This window comes from Belonocnema kinseyi, chromosome 6, assembly GCF_010883055.1.
Source record: "Belonocnema kinseyi isolate 2016_QV_RU_SX_M_011 chromosome 6, B_treatae_v1, whole genome shotgun sequence".
In the NCBI taxonomy this organism is placed as follows: Eukaryota; Metazoa; Arthropoda; class Insecta; order Hymenoptera; family Cynipidae; genus Belonocnema; species Belonocnema kinseyi.
This window is the reverse complement of record NC_046662.1, coordinates 128,252,474-128,261,329: the sequence shown is the minus strand read 5'-3', so window position 1 is coordinate 128,261,329 and position 8,856 is coordinate 128,252,474. Positions and strand designations below refer to the sequence as shown.

Sequence of the window (8,856 nt, the reverse complement as noted above, 5' to 3'; positions counted from 1 at the left end):
ATCCCCGATAACATCAAATCTTGCAGAAATAATTTAAACGATAATGGCTTCATTCCAAAGAATTTGTTTCCTGGTTAGCATTCTATCAACAGGCCTTGCGTTATCCCAGGACAGCATTTGCAAGTATTTTTACAAGCCTTCGTGATATTGCGGGAAATCAGGCAAGGTTCGAGGCCGAAAATAGTTTCACTGATGACGATTTTGAATCCTTTTCTTCTATGACAAAAGAACAGTTTCTGGAATTATTTTCTCACTGCGACAGAGTACCCAGCCGAGATAGGTACAGGTACATTAGCAATAATGACCTCTTAACGTTCTTGTGTAAGATGCGACAAGGGCTTTCTAACGACTTTTTAATATAATTTAATTTAATTTAATATTTAATTTGATGCTTTCACGCGACAACAGTATATAGAAAGGCCTATGACTGAAGTTTAAAATGAATTATACAACTCAGAGCCGCAGACTCTACGGGTAATTGCAAAAATTGACGGTATCTATGTCAATATAACAAAAAGTACCAATTTTCAATCTCTTCGGCAGTCATACTGTATTCACGAGGGACGGCATCTACTTAAGCCTATTTTGATTGTAGTACCAAATGGCTATATTCTAAACATACAAGGGTTTTATATTTTGGATAGTCGAAATAATAACACTGCAATTCGACGAAATAAATTTAAGAAAGATGCTGAGAGAATGAGACAGTGGTTCGAGAAAATGACATTATGATAGTAGATAGAGGTTATCGGGATGTAACAGAGCTACTGGCTTGCCTCGGTATCAGATGGAAAATAACAGCACTTCTCACACATGGGCAGCGGCAGCTTTCTACGGAGGAAGTCAATGATTCACGTTTAGTCACGAAGTGTAGATGGATTGTAGAGGCTAGGAATGTTCACATAGAAACTATATTCAAATTCTTGGAGAATACTGTGCCGATTCCGCATCTTCCAAATCTGGGTGATGCTTATCGCATCGCTGGTGCAATCATAAATGTGTATGATCCTTTCATCACCATAAAAGGGGCTAATATAAACATGGCTCGGCAATTGCTTCAGAAAGCCAGACAACCGAATGTGGTTCAAGCCCTGGTGGAGGTTAAGGGGCTGAACACAAGAAACGCTTAAAGATGGGTTCGCTTGAACTCGGAACATATACCTGATTTTCCGCTATTAACTCTAAACTATTTGAAAGACCTGACTATTGGGACATAACAAATAAAATTAGCCCCATCCTATGTACAGGACAAAATGCAGAGGGGCGACACAGATGATTTCCAGGTTGAAATGTTAGGAGATGCGGATAGGATACCAGAAGCTGGATTATAAAGGATAAGGGTGTTCTTACGATTCCGCAAAGCAGGAATACATCAGTTATGGATTGCATACCAACCTACTAACGAAGATGATGAAATAAATGATGAGGAAGTCAAAATTGTACAAGGTTACTACTGAACATGTAAGTCTCGTGCTCGAACTGTTGGTGCATGTGCACACGTTGCCAGTGTATTGTGGTTCCTCGGATATCCACGTCATGAACATAATATTCGATACCCCTCGACAAGACTAATGCATGCAATCAATGATGCTGGAAATAGGGCGCAAGAAGCAAATCTCCTTGACGTCATAGATATTTAAAAATATATCTTAGTGTTGTCAGTAACCTTGACCTATCCGGTTCGTCTAGACTATTTCCAAACTTGTCCTTATAGACTGTATTATCTCGCTTTAATTAAATGGATCTTTCCCAATCTTGTCTTGATTGGCTGATTTATTCCTAACCTTGCCTTAATTGGCTGAATTGTTCCAAATGTTGCCTTAGTTGGCTAAATGGATTCCAATCTAGCCTTCACTGACTGAATCAAGTCCTTTCTTAAGTTTCTTGGCTAGATTATTTTCAATCTTGCCTTCATTGTCTGGACCATGTCCAATCTTGCCTTTATTAGCTGGATTGTTCCAAATATTGTTTTTTTTTATTTTTATTTTTCAAATCATTTCCAACCTGTCCTTCACTAGCTGGATCATGCTGAATCTTGACTTCATTGCCTGGATCTCTCTCAATCTTGCCTTCATTGGTTGGGTTGTTCCAAATATTGCTTTCGTTTGCTAAATTATTTCCAATCTGGCCTCCACTGGCTGGATCATGTCCAATCTTGACGTTATTGGGAAGTATATTTTCAATCTAGACTTTATTGGCTGGACCATGTTCAATCTTGACTTCACTGTTTGGATCATTCTAAATATTTATTTTCTTTGCTAAACAATTTCCAACCTTACCTTCATTAGCTATTCCATTTCCAAATGGCATTATTGTTGACTTTTTGAAATGAAATACTTAACACATTTTTATGTCTTAACCTCCTGGCAATTACTTGAATCGTTAAAAACATCATACAATAGCTCGTTATCACAAAGCGAAGTTTGTTATTCGTAAGCGATTATCTTGGATGTTCTAGATAGAACCTGCTTGTTGTGGAGTTTGGTTATTGATTGAATGGGTCGATTAGCACAATTTCTGCCTACCAAGAAGTGAGTGTGTCATTTATATGGAACAAGAGCACTTGAAAGTGATTTTATTTTAGAAAAACTGCTCCCTAAAACTATGTATATTACTGTTTGTTACAAATATTGACCGCTTAGCGTTTGATCGTTGTTGGAAGTAAGCGATATACATGATTGTCACAATAACACTTAATACTGACGTCCTTTTAGGACTTTTGTTGCCCTCGAACTGTGAATTTTGCAAATAATTGAAAATATTGACCGTTTAGCGTTCGAGCGTTGCGGGAATTCGACGATATACATGATTAGCACAATAGCATCTGATACTGACCTTATTTAAGAATTATTGCTGCCCTCAAACTATGAATGTTGGATGTAATTGAAAATATTGAACGCTTCGCGTTCTAACGCCGCGAGAAGCAGGTTGTTGATATGAATGTTATGACCGCACTTGATGCTGACGTTATTTTACCACCGCTGTTTCTCTCGAGTTGTGAGTATTGCAGTTAATGCAAAATATTGCGCGCTTAGCGTTCAGCTGTTGGGAGAAGCGCGCTGTGAGAGTTATCGGGATAGGCGGACGAAATTTCGATCACATTTTATTGTGTGATTCTTATTTTTTCGCTGTTTTTGCTTTCAATGCTATGCAGATATATCATATGCTCTAATTTTGAGAGCTTGGTGACGCATATCGCTGAAACTCCATTTTTTAAAATTTTAAGGATATTTTATTGGCCCCTTATAATCTGCAATATTACCAAGTTTCAACCAAATCCACCGAAAGATATTTTCCCATGTATTGTGTGCGGGGTCCTTTGTCAACAATTTTTTTTAGTATGTACGCAAGGAAAGTTTTAAAATACCTATATTAATAAATAATAATGTTGATGTTAGAAATTAAAAATAACTGAAAATATTTTTGAAATTATTGTTATATTTATATGGCAGTTCAAATTACTCAAGTTTGATCAATAGTAGTATTTGTGAAAAACAAATATGTGTCAAATAATTGATTAACAAAGCATATTTGAGGACAATATCTATTCTGTGCTCTAAAAAATGAACAACTACTGCCTTCGACACTTAAAAATTTCTTTTTTGCCTTTTTCATCGAGTATTTATGATTCCAATTCAGCAGTCGTTGATCATCAATTTTTTCAAATCCTAAGAAAGATTTTACGATTTTCAGATGCACTGGGTTTCCATTTTCATGTTTTCAATTTACACATATCTCTAAAATAAGCTCATTTAATCGACGTTAGATATGTCTTGGGTCGTATCGATTACTTTGGAAAAAATGGCAGTAATTCAATTTTTTTAATGATCTTATTTTCCACAGTTTTATATAGAAGACCGATTATCTCATTTTGGATTTGAGGGCTGAGATTTCTAATCGAATTTTCCGGCTTTGTGATGAGTTATATTAAAACAGGATCGTGCGTTGTGAGTAACTGAACGATCGATAACAAATTTCCATTGTTTCCAGAATCACAAATGATCCCTTAATGTCCTCGAAATGGAAGATTGCATGTAGTCACACTGAGAATTATTCTCATAATTCGGTTGAAAACTTTGTACCAGAAGGATTTCTCTTTGAGAATTTGATCATCAAGATCATTATCAATCACGGATTTACTGAATCCCCATAATTCATAAGTAATGTAAGCGTTGTAATAGATCTTTAATTTTTCGTGACATCCAATTTTATCTTTCAGATTTTCTCAGTTGGTTTATCCATCTACTCTAGTTGAATGATAATTTGCACATCCCCTTTCAGCGAATAACTAACAAAATTCACAATAATCGCAATCAAGAACTTCTGAATAACATACCCATATTCGTGGAATTTTCAATCCATCTTTGTTAGTTGACTAGTAAAAACACGGCGCAAATCGAGTATTCGTTTCTTCATTTCATGAAAACAGTCCGGTTGTCTTACAAGCTCCATTAGGGATTACACAGGCCTGCAAATAATGGGGCCATGCCAGTTGTTAGAAAGTGGAGGGTCGTTTTCGAAGTAATATTTTACGTAGAATTCGAATCCGGGGTAGAGACCACATTGGATCCCTATTCGGTTCCTTTTTTAAAAAATCACAAAAACAGCAAAGTAACTTTTTAAATTGTTGAAATTCGGATTCTAAGTTAAAATTTGCATTAGAAACTCACGCAGTAATCGCAATACTTTTTCTTGCAGCGTTAAAAACTCTAAAAAATAAAATACCTGTCATTTACATGGACCGAAGGTGCCTTAAAGTGCATCTTCTTTTACTAGCAGTTAATAAGCGTTCTGTCGGTAACTTTAACAATTTTGTCTGGATGCTAGCGCCACGCAGTGGAAACATCAGACAACAACCCTGCAAATCAAGTGAGAGAGAATTTTATTTTTAAACTTCGCGCGCAACATACTACTTGAGCTATTATGGATGCTCTTGAAGTCACCTCAGCACAAGTAAATGACATTTTTAAAATTTTTTAACGCTACAAAAAAAAGTATTGCGATTACTTCCCGAGTTTCTAATGGAAATTTTAACGTAGAATCCGAATTTCAACAATTTAAAATTTGATCTTTCTGTGTTTTTTTCTGTTTTTGAAGAAGGAGCCGAAGGGGGACTTAGTCAGGTCTCTAAGGATACTTTTTAGAGGCTCTATTCGGTTCCTTCGATCCGTCAGGGTGAGTGAACAAATTATTAATAAACAAATAGAGGAGACAAAAGTTCGGAGCGTCAAGCTGTACGAAAAAAAGTCAATTTCCTCCACTGCTACCGTATAGTACAGTCGGTACAAATATAGCGTTATGTATTGCCATTTTAGCTTTGTTTTATATATTTTGACTTCTGATAAGGGGCCCTGCTCTACCAATAACCTTCTTACCTTTGTTTATGCATCTATATAACTCCTGATCCGTCTTCCCTTCCCTAGTAAATAAGCTACCAAGGTATACAAACTTATCACCTTGTTCAATTCTCTCATCATTTAATGCCATATTGCATAGTGCTTTCTCACCCTTACCTTCGAACGCAATAGTTTCCGTTTGATTTGCGTTAATTTTGAGGCCCATTCTGTTCATGCTTGCATTCAGTTTATTCAACATTCTTTGCAAGTCTTCGATTGACTCTGCCATAAAAATCTTATCATCCGCGAAGGCTAACCCACGTATCCTTACTGTTTCGAGATCCACACCCTCTTCGTTGAAAACAGCCATTCTTAAACACTTGTCCATAAATAACATAAATAACCATGAAGACATAAAGCATCCTTGTCTAACTCTTTGAATAATATCGAAATAGTCACTCAGATTCCCATTTACCCTCACACTCGCTTTGCTACCCGTGTATATTGTTTTTGTAGCTTGTAGGAGCCATCCATTGACTCCATACTCTTTCAGGACTTCCCAAATTTTACTTCTATCTACCTTGTCAAAAGCTTTTTCTAGGTCAACAAATGCACAGAAAACTTTTTTTGCTACTCTCAAACTTTTCTCTGTAATTTGCCCTAAGCTAAATATTTGATCCGTACATGACCATCCTGGCATAAAGCTACTTTGGACTTCCCAAACGTTTGCTTCTGTTATTTTCATTACCCTACGAATAAGTATTTTTGAGTATATTTTACTTACGGTACTTAATGAGCTAATGTCTCTGTGATTATTGCAGTCGCTTTTATCTCCCTTTCTTTTGCATGTTGGTACGATAATCGCTTTTTTCCAATCGTCTGGGACGGTTCTCATCTCAAAACATAAATTTATCAATTCGCACAGTCTATGTGATATGTACTCGCCACTGTGTTTAAGCATTTCAGCGTTAATACAGTCTACCTCGGTACCTTTACCCTTTTCAAGTTCTTAATTATACTTCTAACCTCAGTGACACAGACTTTCTTAACTGAGTATTCTAACGCATCGTGTTCAACATCGCAGTTGTGGTGTCCTATATAGCTTCATCTCCAAATTGTCCCCTAAAATAGTCTCTGAAAGTCTCCAGTGTCCCGTTTGCATCTTATAGCATTTTCCTATTACTATTTCTCATGTTGACAAATTCTGTACTTTTGTTTCCCTTCATTTTTTTATAAAGCAGTTTCTTGCTTCCTTCAAAGTCGTTTTGTATTTTCTTCTCTTCTTCTGCTCTAATGTTATCTTCAATTTCGTTAATTAGTCGTTTGGGTATCCTCCTTTGTGTCTGTAATCATTAATGCGTCTATTTCTTTCCTCATTGCAAAGACCTGCGATGTTCAAAGTTCTCCTGTACGCTTCTTTCTTTGCTTTTTGGGCAGCCTGAATTTCATCATTCTACCACTCATCACCAGACATCCTTCCTACAACCGCGTTACCAAACACCTCGATCGCACATCTAACAATAATATCCCGGAACTTTGTCCATGCGCCCTCTATATCTTTGTTTTTTATAAGGTCCTCCCATGTTATTCTATCTATGCTTTCGATTATCTTATTTTGGAAATCTATTCGTACATCCGGTTTCTGTAGGTCCTGCACTTTTATTCGCGTTTGTTTTGTTTTGTTTCCCCATTTTAAAGTTGTGTTTATGTGGGTTAGCTTCCCTGTAATAAGCGTCGAATAGAGACAATAAGAATAAGATACCTTCTAAACTTATTCACTTCTATTTCCTTGCGGACCATCACACAGATTTCTATTCTCCCAAAGAGAATGTGTTCTCAATATATTTAATTCCTTCTAATCGTACCGGTAAAGCACCTTATATAGATATTTTTTATTCCTCAGAAGTGTTCATATTTTGATTTTATTAAATTCCTTCTAATGAGTTCGCCAAATTTGTGTAATAAGTTGTTTTAATTCCTACATGCGGAATGTAAATTCTGGAATTTTAATTCTCACCAATTCAACTCTGCCTCTCTAGAGCTAAAATTATTTAAATTCACACATTTGTATAGATTTCTTTGTTTTATTTTTTAAGACGTTTAAATAAATCATTAAAACATAAATAAATATAAATTTGAATATTTTTCGAATTTATAAGTTATAATAAGATTTAATAATTAAAAATAGGTTAAATAAATGCTTTCTTTAAATTTTACTAAGTCGATTGGGAGGAATATGATTTACACCTTTTCTGTTCCCGTTGGGGGATTTTTAGACGGAGGAAAAATCACGTATTCATAGGAATACAAATTCTGAATTTTTCTGAATTCAACGCTTGTTACCGGGTATTGCATTTAGAACCCCTCATGACCCTTGTATTTTACACCAACTCTCTTAGTCTTTTATCCGCAACAACAAAGTCAATTATAGTTTGGCTATTTCCTTTGGACCAGGTCTACATGTGGATCACTTTATGCCTAAACCAAGTATTTGTCATAGACAGACCCCTTTCTAAGTATAAGCCAACTAATTTATCTCCGTTATAGTTTGTTCCTAAATCCCCAAAATTACCTAATACTTTTTCTGTATCCTGATTTTGAATGGCTACCCATCCATTCATATCTCCTAGCAGAATTATTCTGTCATTCTAGCCCACAGCATTCTGGGAGATACGAAATCATGATCTCCGAGATGCTGCTTCGCTCTTTTATTTAAAATCGGACCTATTCCTTATTTACCATGTGATTCACTCTCTCCCCCTGACTATATTTCAAATATGTCTTTTAACACGCCGTTTCCTACGTCTCTACTTTCGCATCCCTTTTTCTTTATTTCAGAAACACATAAAATATCTAGTTTCCTTACATGCATGTTTTCTCGAAATTTTTTTTAGCTTGAGGTTCTTCACTCCTCTAGCATTCCAAACATCTACTCTCCATTCGTCGCCTGAAACTTGACCTTTACATTTACCGTGTGCATAGTTTAGTCAATTAAAGTTCCAGTCTTTTCCGAGGCTATTTTATTGTTTGTATCATTCTTTGTTTATATTAAACGTTCACCACCACCTTTATGCTAAAAGTTTATTTTCCGAGTCGAAATCATGTCCAAGTTAAGTGAAAATTCGTCATACGGTGCAGATTAAAGTTGTAACGTCAGTCCCACGAAACTTCAGTTAATAAGAGAGGGTTGGAAGGCGAGATGGAGGGGGGAGTAGCTAAAACCGGGAGAGTCGTTTTGGGTTTGTGTTTTTATACTGAGAAGGTTACTAGCCTTCAGCAGTGTTGTATTAGATGAGAGTTCATGTGATCCCATTTGTTAATACCAGGCCGTATTCAGGGCACGACACCAAAAACTTATATATACATGTGATTCATTATTCAGATCATACATATATACACACACATATATATATGTATGTATATATAATTAAAAATTTGTCATAAGGACAACCGCAGGATTTCGCCGGGAGCGGGTGCTAATCTGAAAAATTGCACTCGCTTCCAGCGAAATCGCGGTAAA

At 36.1% G+C, this 8,856-nt stretch overlaps 1 protein-coding gene across 2 annotated transcripts in view; it reads right to left on the bottom strand.

The window, feature by feature from the left end:
* LOC117174971 (dynein regulatory complex subunit 4) overlaps positions 1-8,856 on the bottom strand; it is a 247,743-nt gene that overhangs the window by 119,844 nt on the left and 119,043 nt on the right. The window lies entirely within an intron of this gene.